This window comes from Lagenorhynchus albirostris, chromosome 8, assembly GCF_949774975.1.
Source record: "Lagenorhynchus albirostris chromosome 8, mLagAlb1.1, whole genome shotgun sequence".
Classification (NCBI taxonomy): domain Eukaryota; kingdom Metazoa; phylum Chordata; class Mammalia; order Artiodactyla; family Delphinidae; genus Lagenorhynchus; species Lagenorhynchus albirostris.
The window spans coordinates 98678342-98693551 of record NC_083102.1 but is presented as its reverse complement, the minus strand read 5'-3'; the positions used below and the strand labels follow the sequence as shown (position 1 = coordinate 98693551).

The 15210-nt window shown below is 53.2% G+C and overlaps 1 protein-coding gene across 2 annotated transcripts in view; it reads left to right on the top strand.

The window, feature by feature from the left end:
- The window catches only part of TNS3 (tensin 3), a 227344-nt gene that overhangs the window by 64046 nt on the left and 148088 nt on the right, over positions 1 to 15210 (top strand). The window contains exon 4 of one of the 2 annotated variants that reach the window (XM_060157465.1): positions 9252 to 9290. The gene's annotated coding sequence lies outside the window, so the exon portion shown is untranslated. Of the gene's footprint in view, positions 1 to 9251; positions 9291 to 15210 lie in introns of those variants that run through there. The other variant, XM_060157464.1, reaches the window with a different exon arrangement.

The following is a 15210-nucleotide window of genomic DNA, read 5'->3' as shown; positions in this document are numbered from 1 at the left end:
CAAGAAAAAGCGCTCAGTGACGATTTCCCTCCCTCCTCTCTGAGTGTGAGTGACTGGATTTGCTGGTTCATGAAATTCTGTAATAGGTGATTATTTCCCTGCACCTGCAGTCTTTTGGGGAGAATAGAAGCAGAAAATGGAAATTTCCACACGTAGCTGTTGGAAGCAGCTCCGAAAGCCACGAGAGCCAGGCGAGAAGGGGCCCTGGGACCTGGGTCTGTGTTCTGATGGCCCCGTGGCATCTCTGTGACCCTGGGTGTCCCCCTCTACAAATAGGAGTAAAGCAGCGTGTCCTGCCGGCCCTGGCCCGCGCTCTAGGCGCTGCAGCGTGTGCTCCATGCATTGGCAGACGGTCCTCACGGCACCCTCCTTCCGTGCCCATGCCCTCTGTTCTGGGGCCTAGCATGCGGTCTCCAAAGGGGCAGGTTCCAGGAGGTTCCTGGAGGTTTTGGGGGTGCGCTCCAGCTCTGGCCGGCGACACGTCCCGCCCGGTAGAGGAGGTGCAAGCCAGCTCTTGTTCTCCAAGGTCACCTCTCTGCTGCCCTTTCCCTCTGTTGTCCCCAAGCACTACGTTCAGGCTGGGAGAGGTGACCGAACCCTGCACGACTTCATTGTCCCCTGTTCCCTGTGGGGAGGACATGCTGGTGGGCCTTGGGGACCTCTGCAGGCTTTGTGCTCAGGGCGCTGGCTTTGGACCCATTCCCACCGTACCTCTGGACACCCTGTGCCTCACGGCAGTACCATCGACCCGCTCCCTGCCTCTGAACATGTGTGTCTGTGGACAGCACCGACACCTGGGTGAGGGCCCCCGAGACAGAGGGCCAGCACTGAGATCAGAACCCGCAATGTGGCTCGCCCACTTCTGGTGATGACCAGCGTGTGTTTGGAGGTGTTTCACGCGGGTTTGTGTCGGCATCTTTGAGCCTCTCATTTGAAATCGCTTACAGTTGTACACGAAGAAGGACATTTCTAATCAAGTTGCTGGTTTTGTTTTTGTGTAGCTACTTCTGGAGGATAGGTTTCATATTAAAAAAAAAACCAGTTCTTTTACATTTTTAGCAGCAGGATGGAAATAATCAACTACACATTTGAGTCGCCAGCTTCACGTTTTAATTTGTAAAGGTAAACTCCAGTTGCACCCTGTGCTTTGTTTTCTCTCTAGTAAAGCTATTTATTTTGAGCAGGGATTCAGGAAGTGCTTGCCTCCCATTTTCCTTCAAGTACAGAAATAGCTCCTGGGATGCCCTCTGGTCACCTCTGGGTGCAGCCAGCACGGTTCATTTTTGTGTGTTTCTAGGCATTTTGACTCAGGCCTTCTCATGTGCCCTGTGTATCTCTGCACCTTTCAACTCCTGAGTCCCCCAGGAACTTCTGGAGCTGGCAGGCCTCCCTTCTGTTCTAACAGAGCTGAGTACTGGGCTCTGGGCTGTCAGCCTCCCCTTTCCCTGCTCAGACCATCTTTAGGATAAACTCACAATAGCTCCTTTTTGAAGGGTAGGAGGTAGACTGAGTGCCTCGTACAGGCTATGAAGTTAGAAATTCTGATTCCAGAGTCTTTATCTAGAACCTTTTGTCTTTTTAGAGGTTTTCTCCTTTACTTTTTTTTTTTTAAAGCATTTTAAAAAATATTAATTAATTAATTTCTTTTTGGCTGTGTTGGGTGTTCGTTGCTGTGTGCAGGCTTTCTCTAGTTGTGCCGAGCGGGGGCTACTCTTCATTGCGGTGCATGGGCTTCTCACTGTGGTGGCTTCTGTTGTTGGGGAAAACGGGCTCTAGGCATGCAGGCTGCAGTAGTTGTGGCTCACGGGCTCTAGAGAGCGGGCTCAGTAGTTGTGGCGCATGGACTTAGTTGCTCCACGGCATGTGGAATCTTCCCGGACCAGAGACTGAACCCATGTCCCCTGCGTTGGCAGGCGGATTCTTAACCACTGCGCCACCAGGGAAGTCCCTCCTTTACTTTTTTTTTGGGGGGGGTACGCGGGCCTCTCACTGTTGTGGCCTCTCCCGTTGCGGAGCACAGGCTCTGGACATGCAGGCTCAGTAGCCATGGCTCACGGGCCCAGCCACTCCGCGGCACGTGGGATCTTCCTGGACCAGGGCACGAACCTGTGTCCCCTGCATCGGCAGGCGGACTCTCAACCACTGCGCCACCAGGGAAGTCCCTCCTTTACTTTTAATAAGTATTTCTCGGGGGAGTTGCCCTGCTGAAGGAGGCCCGTTGGAAGCTTAGTGGTGCCCAGCGAGGGCGGAAGGCCTGGTCCAGCGGACGAGGCAGCAGGAAGGGACTCGTGGGCATTTGAGGGAAGAACTGGCAGGTAGGATTGGTGTCCTGCTTAGATGGGGACAGGGTTGCTGGCAGTTCTTAGGCTTTCCATTCGGGATTCTGGGTGGAGAGTGACACCATTAGCAGGATTTGGTAAACGTGGATAGAGATTTAGCTTCATCAGGGTGAACGCCTGTGGGTTTAGTGGGACATATTTCTGTGGACATTCAGAGTAAGCTAGCTGGCCCTATGCAGCCTAATGCTAAATTCAAAAATTTTTCTGGGCTTCCCTGGTGGCGCAGTGGTTGAGAGTCCGCCTGCCGATGCAGGGGACGCGGGTTCGAGCCCCGGTCCAGGAAGATCCCACATGCTGCGGAGCGGCTAGGCCCGTGAGCCATGGCTGCTGAGCCTGCGCGTCCGGAGCCTGTGCTCTGCAACGGGAGAGGCCACAACAGTGAGAGGCCCACGTACCGCAAAAATAAAAAAGAATCCTGCCAATGCAGGGGACACAGGTTCGAGCCTTGGTCCGGGAAGTTCCCACATGCTGCGGAGCAACTGAGCCTGCGCTCTGGAGGCCACAAGCCACATTTACTGGAGCCCGTGCTCCGCGGCAAGAGAAGCCACCCGCAATGAGAAGCCCGCGCACCGCAATGAAGAGTAGCCCCCACTCGCGGCAACTAGAGAAAGCCCGCACGCAGCAAAGAAGACCCAACGCAGCCGACAGTAAAAAATAAATAAATAAGTAAATAAATTTATTTAAAAAAAAAAAGAGATCACACAAAGGGGAGACCAGGTGAGGAGAAAAGGTGGCTTCTACACATCAAAGAGAGAGGAATCTGGAGAAGCCAGCCCTGCCAACACCTTGGTTTCCGACCTCCAGCCTCCGGAACTGAGGAAATACATTTCTGTTGCGTTAAGCTGCCCAGGCTGTGGTGTTAGTTACGGCATCCTGAGCCACTAAGATAGCTGATATTTAAGCAGACGTGCTCTCTCTCATGATGTGAGCACTAGGGCAGAGGGGGGCTTTCCTCTTCTCATTATTCTACCCCCCTATTTATAATAAATGGGGTCATAGAAATAATTGAACTTTTATCTTTACTCAATCATCTGTGATGGGCCCATAAAACACCTTGCTACTTCACTGATCAGTATCATAAAATGCAAGAAGTAAAAGCTGTACATAATACAAGATAAAGGTGATGATAAAGTTTCTGTCCCTTGAGGAAAGGCCCCACCCTCCTCGCACCAGGCTGCTGCTCCGTGCAGAGATGAGGGAAATGTCACCCTCCCCCCCCATTAGTGTGACGTCCCCATGGCCAGTGTGTCCGTACCCGTTCCTCCAGCTCCTGACTCAGAGCCCGAGATGGAGAAGATGGCCTGTGACTTAACAGGCTGATGTGGGAAAGAAAGTGCTTCAGTCTTGATCTCCCTGTGAGTTTCCTTTGTAAAGAATCACCTTTGCAAAGATAAAACAGAGGTAAACTTTACTGCAGAGTTTGCACAGTCTGTGTTAGAATTCAAATTACTGTGCTGAAGTGATTTTATTTAATGATGCAACGTGTGCACAGAGCGATGCCTTTATACTTGACGTAGCTCAGCAGACCGCCTGGCATCCCCCCTGCGAGCAAGTCGGCTCACCCCGTCTTCTCCCCGTTTGCTCATTTTGCACTTCCGTGCTGGAGGACCATTCTGCCTTGGCACGTGTGTGCAGTTACAGGATGCACTTTGATAACTATTAGCTGCTGCTTATCCACCCTTCCAAGATCCTGACGTGAATTGGATCTGCTCAGGCCGGCTTGATGCCAAACTGGAGGGATTCAGCTGTGGGCAGAGTTAAGTACATGGCAGGAGGAGAGACCAAGCCGGGGACTTTTGTGGTAGTGGCTGAACATGTGGTACGTGCCACACGCTCTAGGGCACTGATGTCTGGGCTTCTGTGGAACTCATTCACGGGACTCAGCAGAATTGGGATCCCCGATGGTTCAAGAGGTTGTACTCTGATTTATCTCTACTCTGTGCACACAGTGATAGGCAGGGCACCAGGGATGCATGCGTGTTTTTGGAGAAGCTGGTGAGAAAACATCACTCTTTATATGGCTATGTCCATAGTAAAATTTAATAAGAAGCAATGGCAGCACAGCTGAGCTCATCGTTTCGTGGTACTCATGAGAAGGGAAGCAAATCTCCGTAAGGCACGCGGAGACCTGAGCTGTAGTCTCTCTCCAGGATTAACCTCCAGAAGCAGGTAGATGTGCCCCCGCGGGCTGTCAGAGGCGGCCTCACCCCTCCAGAGAAAGAGCCTCGCCGCAGACAAAGCACCATGGTTCCCCCCGAGAAGTGAAGTGCAGGGCTGGGCTTTTGTAGTGTGTACCCACACGCACACTCACACACTCGACGTAGACACACACACAACGCTCACACTCACCTTCTACCCTCCCTCCCCCTCACACGCACTCACCCACACTTCCATCCCCCAGGGGCACAGTCACTTCTGGTGCAGGGCCCCCTCGTCCCTCCTCTGTCCTGCTCACCTGTCCCCCCGCTGGCTTCGGGAGAGGTTGCTGATACCGACAGGCGGCAGGCGCCAGGTCGCCAGGTGTGCTGGGCACGGCCCTGTTTGTTTGTGGTTGCCCTTGGTAACGGTGACTCGGCCCTACCTGGAGCCCAGACAGGCCAGGCCTCCGGGGCCTCCTCTGGGGCCACCTTAGTCACTAGTGGGCACTGGCTGTGCCTCCTGCCCTGTCCCTCCCACATCCTGTGTCCCCCCCCACCCCCCGCTCCCGGGCTCCTTCCGGTGAGAAAGGGGATCCGTTTGTATCAGGAGAGGAATGTGGAGTTTGACCTCTGTGGCCGTGCGTCTCCTCCCTGGAAGGATCCGTGGCCCGGCCTCTTTGGGACTCAGCGCCCCGGGGCACTGACGGGACGCTCACCAGCTACCCGGGTTGTGCGGGGCCGGGGAGAAGGACCTGCGGGTGCCCTGGCCCAGTTGTGACGGAGCTGCAGGCATCCCCGGGGGGTTGCCCTGCCGGAGGTGACGCAGCCCTGTTCCACTGCCACTGGCTCAGGACACCTCACAGAGCAGGCAAAGGGCTCGGCGAGGGGGGGCACTGCCAGATCCCTCTGAAAAAACGCGCTGGCCATGCCCTCAGGGAGCTGTGGGCCTGTTCGGTTTTCAGCTCCATCAGTGAGATGGGACTGGCCCTGCAGAGGCCGAATGCTAAGGCGGCACCAGCTCCTTCATGCTGAGGATGACCAAGGCCACCCGCAAATGACCCAGAGCCCCTGTCTTTCCTTTTGTCAAACGAAAATAGAAGACCCAGACGGTCCTGTGAGGGATGCGGTCAGAGGACGCCCTGGAGATGGGGAGAGAAAGCAGGTGAGCCTGTACCGCCCTCGCTGGCCCGACCTGAACCCGGGACAGCAGCCCTCAGCATGGTTACCTGGTAGCTCCATCCCGAGGACGTGCAGCCCCCGAGGGGGAAAGCAGGCAGGGACTGCAGAGCCGAGGGGCGGTGGAGCGCCTGCAGCCACGTGGGCTCCAGCACTGGATGTAGCCCCTCCGGAGAAGCCGTGCGCTTCTGTCTCTCTGGCCAGGCTGCACGGTGCTTACGTTCTCTGATGCCGAGCAGGGTGGTCCACGTGAGAACATGCTGTGTCCTGACCACGATTGCTCCGTGGTTCTGCCAGACCGTGGTCAGCTGCTTCCCTCTTTCTTATTTGAAGGGAGGAAAGAGGAAATGTACGTGAAGAATCTCATCTGTTTTCATGTAGTTCCCATCCTGGGATTTGGGTTTGAAGGGACACGTGTCAGTGTGTCCACTTGATGACAATCTTTACTAAAGTAGGTGTTTGCAGTTCTTGATGTAAACATTAGTGTTCTCTGTACGGACAGGTTGCTTCCCCCCTGCCACCCCCCACCATCCCTTTTTCTCTGAGTTGGTACTTCTTATGCATTTTCATTTGCAAGTTCATTCTAACTCAAGGTCCTTCCTCAGACATTTGCTGTCTGCATTTCACAGCAGCGTGTAAAAACAAGACAGTAGGGCTTGTAATCGGTTCCCTGGACCAGAGGCTCTTTTCTGGCAGGAACGCAGAGAATTGCCGCTTGACATTTGCTCCCCTGAACTGGGGAGCCCCGCTCACCACACCCCACGCCACAGCTCACTTCCCAATGAAGAGTACAGTTTATGCAGTGTGTGTTAGCCAGTGTCTCCTTCCTGAGGACTTGTCCGTTTTTCTACTGATGTATTGCCGTGAAGGCCAGCGAGCGCCTGGCAAGAGAAGGCACTCAGTATAAATGAGAAGATTGGGGTGCGGACTGCACAGCGCTTAGTGATGTCAGCCACAGATGGGGCTTATTGTGGTGGTCCCGGGAGGTAGGACTGGGAGAGCCCCAGAGCACAGAGCTCTCTCTCGTTTTCTGGAGGACATTCCGGGGCCATGCCAGGTGGTCGGTGTCATTGCACTTCATGCGGCTCTAGGGGACACGGGAGGTGCAGGACACGCCTGGCTTCTGGACTGTCTTCCTAGTGGTTGCTGTTTTTAAAACTCAAGTTTCTGATACTGCATAGGGCTTTTGCTTTTGTTCTCTCTTTATTTTTTTGCGGTACGTGGGTCTCTCACTGCTGTGGCCTCTCCTGTTGCGGAGCACAGGCTCCGGACGCGCGGGCTCAGCGGCCATGGCTCACGGGCCCAGCCGCACCGTGGCATGTGGCATCTTCCCGGACCGGGGCACGAACCCGTGTCCCCTGCATTGGCAGGCGACTCTAAACCACTGCGCCACCAGGGAAGCCCTGCTTTTGTTCTCTTAACAAGCACATCTTCTAGACAATGAATAAAAAATAATTAATGGACTTTAATTTTTAGGCCAGTATCAGATGGACAGAAAAATTAGACAAGTAGTATAGAGAGTTAACCTATACCCATTTTCCTCTCTCATAATTTCCCCTATTATTAATATGTTGCATTAGCGTGGTGCATTTGTTATACTTGATGAGCCAATATTGATACATTATTAACCAAAGTCCATAATTTACATGGTGCTATACATTCTAGGATTTGAACAAATGTATAGTGACACACACCCACCATTACAGCACCACAAAGAAGAGTTTTTCTGCCCTAAGGCTTCTCCGTGCTCCACATCTCATCCCTCTCCCGATACCTGGCATCCACTGACCTTTTTACTGTCCCCATAGTTTGCCTTTTCCAGAATGTCACAAAGTTGGAATCATACAGTATGCCGCCTTTTCAGATTGGCTTCTTTCATTTCGCAAGTAGGTATTTAAGCTTCTTCCATATCGTTTCATGGCCTGACAGCTCACTTCCTTCTATTGCTGGATTAGTATTCCATTGCGTGGAATACAGATAACGATTTGTCAAAGGCAGGAGCTCTGGTGGCTTGCACACGTCTCACCAGTGTGTCAAGCGTTTAGTGAAGCCCCAGGACACAAGCCTGCACCACGTGAAGACTGTACACAGGGGAAAATTAATCACCGTGCTCCATGACCACAGGGGCTCCTTGTCTGACTGCCAGCACCATCCTACGTGCATCTGTGTGTAGCTCCCTCTATTTCCAAAGACTGTTCCTGCTTCCTAAGAATTCTCAGTGTAAAGTGAAGCAGCTCTGAGCTCAGCGATTCTGGACAGTGAGAGCGGCTGCTAAGTGTATGCTAGGTAGGGGGGAAGAAGATGGGGTGCCAGGAGAGAGGGCCCCTGTCCCAGACGAGAACATGAGTCAGAATCCTGGTGGAGTAATAATATGACCCAGACAAATGACTGAGTGTGTATCACGCTCCTTAAGGAACTTTGTAAGACAAGCTGAGGACTATATATAGTTACCATGGCAAGAACCAAGGTTGCACTGCTGCCCACTGCAACCCACGAGGACAATTAGTCAGATCCCTGGGCGTTCTCCTGCCATTACACATTTTTAGAAAACTCTTTGAGGATGGGGCTACACGTGGTCCGGAGGGAGGAGAGCCAGGACGCAGCTATGGGCAGCTGAATCCTGCTTGCAGGTGCCAGGATCGTGGCCTTCCAGAACTGCAGGAAGCAGGTCTGATTCCCTCACCTGCCGACAGCCCTTTCTGCTCAGGGAGGGCACCGTGTTCCCCGGAGGAGAAGCTGCCCTGTGTCAGCCCCTGTTCTCAGCGCCACAAGCTCTTACAACTTCCAGTTCTCCAATGGGGAAACCGAGGCCCAGAGCAATTAGAGCCCAAGGGCCCATGGCGAGGAAGTGGTGGAGTGGAAGTCCTACCCAAGACGGGGTCTCCAGAGCTGGGGTCTTTATCTCCACTGGGTCTGTTGTCCCAGGTGCCTGTAACTGTGTTTCTTCTGACGTGATTGCAGCTGTGGCCTCATCACATTGGCCTGTGTGTCTTTCTTAACGTGCTTACGTCTGCAGGGGCCCGGGGTGGAGTCCAAGGGACTCCTCCCCACTGTCTGATCACTAAGCTCCAGCCTAGAGTGAAATGTCCACATTTAGACTCTGGTTTTGGTTCCGCTTGTGGAAATAGTTCTAGAAAAGGCAATCTGTTTTGTAGAGAACGCGAGCCCTGAGCGTGTTTGTGAGGTCCTGGGGCAGCTGGAAGACCCCCCCAGGCAGAGCCCCCGGCTCCCTCTCCTGGCCCCCGTTCCCCCTGCTACCTGGTGAGGAGGGGCTCGCCCTAGTCAGAAGTTCCCAGCCTGGGAGTCTGCTCCGTCTTCCACATTAAAGATGACGTCCTGTATTTATGAGCGATGGACATTTCTCTTGGGGAGAGGCTCCGTGGTTTTCATGACATTCTCTGAAAAGCACGCGGACTTTACAAAAGTTAACAAAAATCTGGACTCTGTAAATGCTAGGTCTTTTTTGTCTTGAGATGCGAAACTTTGTGTGGATGTGGTCAGAGGTAGTTTCAGGTTTGGGAGCCTCGCTTGATCACGATGCTGCGTTTTTTTTTTCTTGAGAGAACCCACCTGTTTACCGTGTTTCTTCTCCCTTTAGGTGGTGAGTCCCCACTGTGCTCAAGTCCACCTGGAACAGGTAAGTCCCTGGCATTTCCTTGGGGCCCTTCCTGCCGTGCCCTCTTTGGGGAGTCTCCCGACCCCTCCAGGATCCTCTCCCTCTGTTTGAGCTGTAGCGTTTGTTCACAGAGCTCTGTAGGGACCCTGGACCACCTTGCAGTAGCTGTTTGCACACTTTCCTTAAGATGAGTGAATCATACACTCCTTTGTAAGAACTACCTTTCCCAGCAGCGATAATTACTTCAGGGATTCATTTCCCTGAGCCCGAGTTTCCCCTGTTGTAGTGCAAAGATGCTCCTTGTTCATTTTCTTAGTGATAGAGAAGTGGGCAAAGCACTTGTGTCCAGGGTGTCCGTGGAGGGCACGATGCAGTGGCTTTGGAGCAGAGGCTCTGACCGATGCCTGCTTTCTATCAGATTGAAGGTAAACTCCGTGATAACACTTTCACTTTGGCAGATCTTTATTCTTGTCTGCTCTTTAAATGGATATGTTCCTTGAATGTCATTGTGCCGCTGGGTGTTTTCTTTGCCCCCCCACCTCCTTACCAACCCTTGGAGGGGGTTGAGCCTGGTGTTAATGACGTAGCAGCAGCTTGCGGGACACCTGGCGCAGCGCACTTTCGGGACAACAGGATGCCGACAGCCCTCTTATTGCAAACTGGAAGTGACTCACTGTGCGGGGAGTGTGTGCCTTTCCCAGCCTCACCTGTGAGGAGAGGAGACAGGTGTGCGCCGGCGCCTTCTCCAGGATATCTACTAGGTGCGTCCCCTGTGCTTCCCAGGCTGGACACGGCACCTTGCCCTTGGCCCCGGTTTCGCCATATGCAGAATCCAAAGTCCTGGTGGGGATTTCGCCCACCTTCCTGCTTCCTGTGCCTCTGATGGCGCGGGTGCCCTGCACCTGCTAAAGCTATGCTCTGTGAGAGTCTTTGCCGGGTAAGGCACCTCTGTGACCACCTGGGGTGTTGGGGACACAGGAATCAAGGAATCTTCATGTGGTTGTCATGCTCTGAACCCTTGGATGTTTGCCCCATGCTCGTTTTCCTAGGCCTTTTCTGGTAGCAGATCCTCTGTTTTATTGCGATGCCTTAAAAAGTGGGTGTGAAGTTCGACTAAAATGGCAGGCAGTGGGGCTGAGAAAAAGGTCTGGGAGGCAAACCTCCCTTTGTAAATGTTAACTGAGCGGCTGAAACGTGCAAACAGGCCTCCGAGATTCCTGGAAGCCAGTGTAAAAAGGAAACCACATTATTGGCATGTGCCTTATCGGCAAGGAGGGAAAAGGCAACTCAGTGGAGAAAGTGCCACGTGTGAAGTTATGCAGGGTGTTGACTGCGTCTGGGAAAGGTGCTGAACCACAGCTGCACAGAAATGCTCCAGCCTGTGCCCAGATCGAGATGAATTATTGTTTTAGAGGGACGTCGGATACAAGCTTTGAAGGGCAGCTTATCAAACCCGTTGGCATTATGTGGCCGTACCCATTGGCATGGCGTTTAGAAACAGGCAAGGGGACCCGATACTTTATTGCCTGTTTGGGTCATACCTGTGGGACTTGCACAGAACGTGGTCTACTGGGCTGTACAGTGGACGCATCACTGTTTTTCTAGGTAACCATGATCATTAGTGATGGGAGAGGTGGTCAGGCTCTGTAAGACTGAGTCATGTGTATGTTCTAGATGTTTCTATAGATCTACAGACATGTTCACATGCACGTATAGCACAGAATATAGCAGTGATTATGTGGGGCTAGAGTCAGGTCGGGGTCCCACGCGGGCTGTGACAACAGGAGAACGGAGTGACCTTGAACTGAGCCCTCTTGCTTCTGGGCTCCACTTCCCTGTTCGGTACAGTGGGGATACGACCCCCTTCCTCGCAGCTCGCTGATAAGGATGGGATGAAATAACGTGTGAAGATTCTTAACTCCGGCTCTGGTACGAGGAAAGTACACAGTGAGCGGGGAAGAGCCTTATTTGTTGTTCGGTGAATTCAAGAGGGCGATAACGGGTCTCAGTTCCCGCAGCCTTTGCTGTTGGTGTTTTGTTTTTGATGGTTGTTCTCTTGCCGTCTGCTGGGAGAGAACCAGTTCGATCGGTTCCAGAGCGTGCCCTCTGCTGCGGGAGGGTGATGGCCCCTTGACGGGCACTTCTAAGACCTTGATTCTTGCCATCCCTCATTTGGAGGCTTAGAGGAACTCAGGAAGCCCGTGGAAAAGAGCCTGTGGTCAGGCTGTAGGTGGCGTGAGAGCCTGCAGCTGGTGGTTGGTGGACTGACTGCAGGATCTCTCCACAACACAGGCCTCGTGGAGCTCTGTACTTGGCCTGACAGCTTTTCTTTGACGTCGGGGCAGTGTTGTTTGTTTTTCCATTTTATCTTTGCCTTTCCACTGCTACCCGAGGGAGTGGATTCATATCAGGGCACCAACGGAACCTCTTTCCCAGGTGTCAGTGCAGCTTTCGCTGGGACACTGTGAGTCCACGTGTATGAGTCGCACCCACGGGCAGCACACAGCCACCTCCCCAGAGCATCCAGCCCTACGGAAGCCCCGCGCTGCTTTGCGTCTGAGAGGCGCATTCTCTTCAGAGCAGCCGCCGTCCTTGAAAGAGGCCGTGTGTCTGCCTTTGGCCTCTCGGGGCCCCGTGCAGGAGGCGGTTAGGGCAGTGCCGGCCTCCGCCGAGGACGCAGGTGCAGGCCCTCACCTGGCGGCTGGCAGGCACACACCCATTGTTTTGCTGGGCCATTGTGGTCTCTCCCACTGGAGAAGAGGTTGTCTAAGAATAGCTTCTGAAATTTGAGTCAGCTGTTTACTGAACTCAGATGGCTTTATTTCTCCTTGTTTAATTAAAGTGAAGGCAATGGGTGGTTTCTGTCAAAGGTGACCTTAGGAATCAGATTACACTGTCTGAGGCTGGAGGTTCCAACCTGGGTTCTGACAGCTACACCTTTGTATTGGCGTGTATGTATGCGTGTGCAAGTGCGTGTGTGTGTGTGTGTGTGTGTGTGTGTGTGTGTATGTGTGTGTGTGTGTTGGGACTTTGTTCAATGTCGTTTGCTTAAACTCACAAAGTCAGAGGAAGTGGTGATGAACGATGAGGTTAACACGAGGGCAGCGTGACTGTTGAGGACACATGCCCATGCGCATGTGCTGTCAGTGTCACATTTCCCACCAGTGGCTGCATGACAGCGTCTCTCAAAAGGATTGAATTATTTCAGAAAGAATGCCTACCAAATTGGATAATTGGAACTTTGAGATAGAGGGAAAGGAATCTACTCTGATGACATTCTCTTTATTTTATTGCAATTTGGTAACAACTACACATTTCAAGGTTTCTATCTGTCAGATATTGATTTGCAAAGAAGTGTTACTGCAGCTCAGGGAAGCTTGGTCCCTCCTGCTGGCTCCTTTCCACAGCAGGCTCTCTGTACGAATTTCACGTCCTCGTCTATAAGTGCAGGTCTTCGACTGGATGCTGGTTATTCCTGCTTATAGGTTGTTTCCACCCCAATAGTAAACCTTCAGAAGCGTAGACATGGATCTGCCTACCACAGCAGAGTCTTAGCTGAGCGATAGATAGATGCTGTTTTCTGAAAGTCACAAACACGTGTACACGTGTGCACGCACACACACGTTGGGACGCACGGCTGCCCCTTCAGAGGCTGTATGTCTCATAAGAACATATTTGACCAGAATCACAGTGATATTAACTTGTTTCAGGCCAACAGAGACGTGCAAATTTCCTTTGCTCTTTAATCTCTCTGATCTTTAGGAAGTAGAGAAAAAGTCTCAAGAGTCCTGTTGGATCAGAGTCCAAGTCTTCCACTCGGTCAAGAGAACCAAACTTAACATCTGTGTTTTTGGTAAAAGCCGGGTGAGACCCAGAAATAAAAGTATGAACGATGCTGCATTCCCGGAGTTTAACCTTGAAACTAAGTCATCTGATAGCTGTGCTCCAAGTAACCTGTCTACACAGGGATGGGTCATCTGAGGAGCCCCATGGAGGATCATTGAAGGGGCCTGTGGAGACTGAAAGGCTCAGTTAGGAGGGGAGAAGCATGACAGGCACACCTGGACTGGGGGGCTGGGGCACGCCCAAGCACTCGAAATGGAGGGGCGGGTGTGAGGCCAGTCTGGCTTGGGGCACCGTCTCCGCTGGAGAGGTGGGGTGTTCTAGCCCTGCGGTGCTGCTGGAGGCTCTGTGTTTGCTCGCGGACAGCCTCACGCCCTACTTCCGCAGCTCCTGCACCCGAGTGGGGGCACACGCTGGCTGCTGCTGTGTGTTCAGCAAGTACGGATGGACAGGAGTGCCCGGGGATTTACAACTTGGGGGAAGAGTGAGGAGTGTTGAGGAAAAGCTGAACAACTGAGTTGAGAGGTGGCCCGGGGGCTCCCTGTTCCTGAGGTTCCCGTGCGCTGGTGATCCAGATGCCCGCCAGCCCCTCCAGGGCATCTCAGAGCAGGCCGGGCTCCTGGGCTGGGTTGATGACTTCGTTACTTCCTTTCTCAATTGCTCATGTGTTGTACTTTTCTCAGTTCAGGGTCCTTTGTGAAGCTTGGGGTGCTGGACTGGCCTTAAGTCAGGGTGAGCCCACAGTGGGAATGGGAAGACCCCCTTCCATTCCTTCCAGGAATCAGCAGGACCCAGGCCAGACTGGTCAGAGCTCAGCCAGTTCGCGTTCCGGGAAGGGGGCCCTGACCTTTGCCCGGTCTCTGGCTGCAGCTGCCATCAGCACCTCTCCTAAACACGGCCCTGGGCCATCCCCACAGCTGGGTGTGTGTTCCCGTAGATTTCCAGGAAGGAGGTACTGGCCTCCAGCCTTTCCTTACCCCAGGCCAAACCTGGGTCTACACTAGCTTTGATTTCACCGTTCCCTCCCTCACCTGAAATAACATCCAGGCCCCTGGCTTTGTTCACCTTTGCAGGTGGAATTGTCAGGATTTCTGGGAAGGTGGCCCTGTGAAGAGGCCCGGCGTTTGCAGTTCCTTAGTGGGAACTCCAGGTCGGCCATCAGGAGCCTTTCCTTAAGTTTCAGTTCAGGGACCTTCTGAGAAGGAGGGACAACCCTCCGCAAATTAAGAAAACCCCCCACCATAAGCCACCCCCTTTGTAGCTGGGGTCTGAAAGCTGGTGGCTACGTGTTGCTGGCCGCCAGGCCCGCCTGCAGGTGTACGAGAAGGCTGCAGGGGACACGTGAACTCAGGGTCAGCTTGCATCCAGGGCAGCACGGAGCCCGGCTAAAGATTACAACCCACCCCGACTGCAGACGGTCACTCCGGCGATTGCTTCCCCGTGTCTGTTCCCGTCCTTGTGTCAGACGTCGGCATCCCCTGCACATCCACCGCCAGGTGTGGCACACACGGCGTGGCATTGCCACCACTCTGGCTCGGGTTGCCCATCCATGTCCATCCTTGTCCTGGGCCCCCGCGCCCAGCGCTCTGGGGTGACAGCGATCAGCTCGCCAGGGCCTGCAGCGTCCAGCGTGACAGCTCCTTCCCAGGGAAGGGCCTTGGGAAATGTTTTCAAGGAATGACTGGGGTGTCCCCAGGTCCGAGGGCTGGAAGTCTGCAGTGGATAAGAAAACGCAGGTTGAGTGTTGTTTCTTCTCTTTTATGACACTGGTTCCGCAGCAGTCAGAGGTTTTAAGTGGGGGAGGGATGCTTGAAGACGATGGTTCTGTGTGATCAGTGGTGGAAATAGCAGTAACTATTGAAGGGGAAAAACAACTGCTTATTTTTTGAATGCCCCGGATTGGGACGAAGGAGAAGCGTCATATTGCCATAGCAGTTGAATTACCTGAGTGTATTTTTACATTACCTGAGTGTATTTTTAAGTACTCCTTAAAAAATGCACACAGCAGCGAACTCGCCCAAGTTTAAGTCTCTGCCCGGGAGCAATGGCAGGGGGGCGAGTGACCCTGGCTGTCATTTTGGGAGCCCAGGGGTGTGGA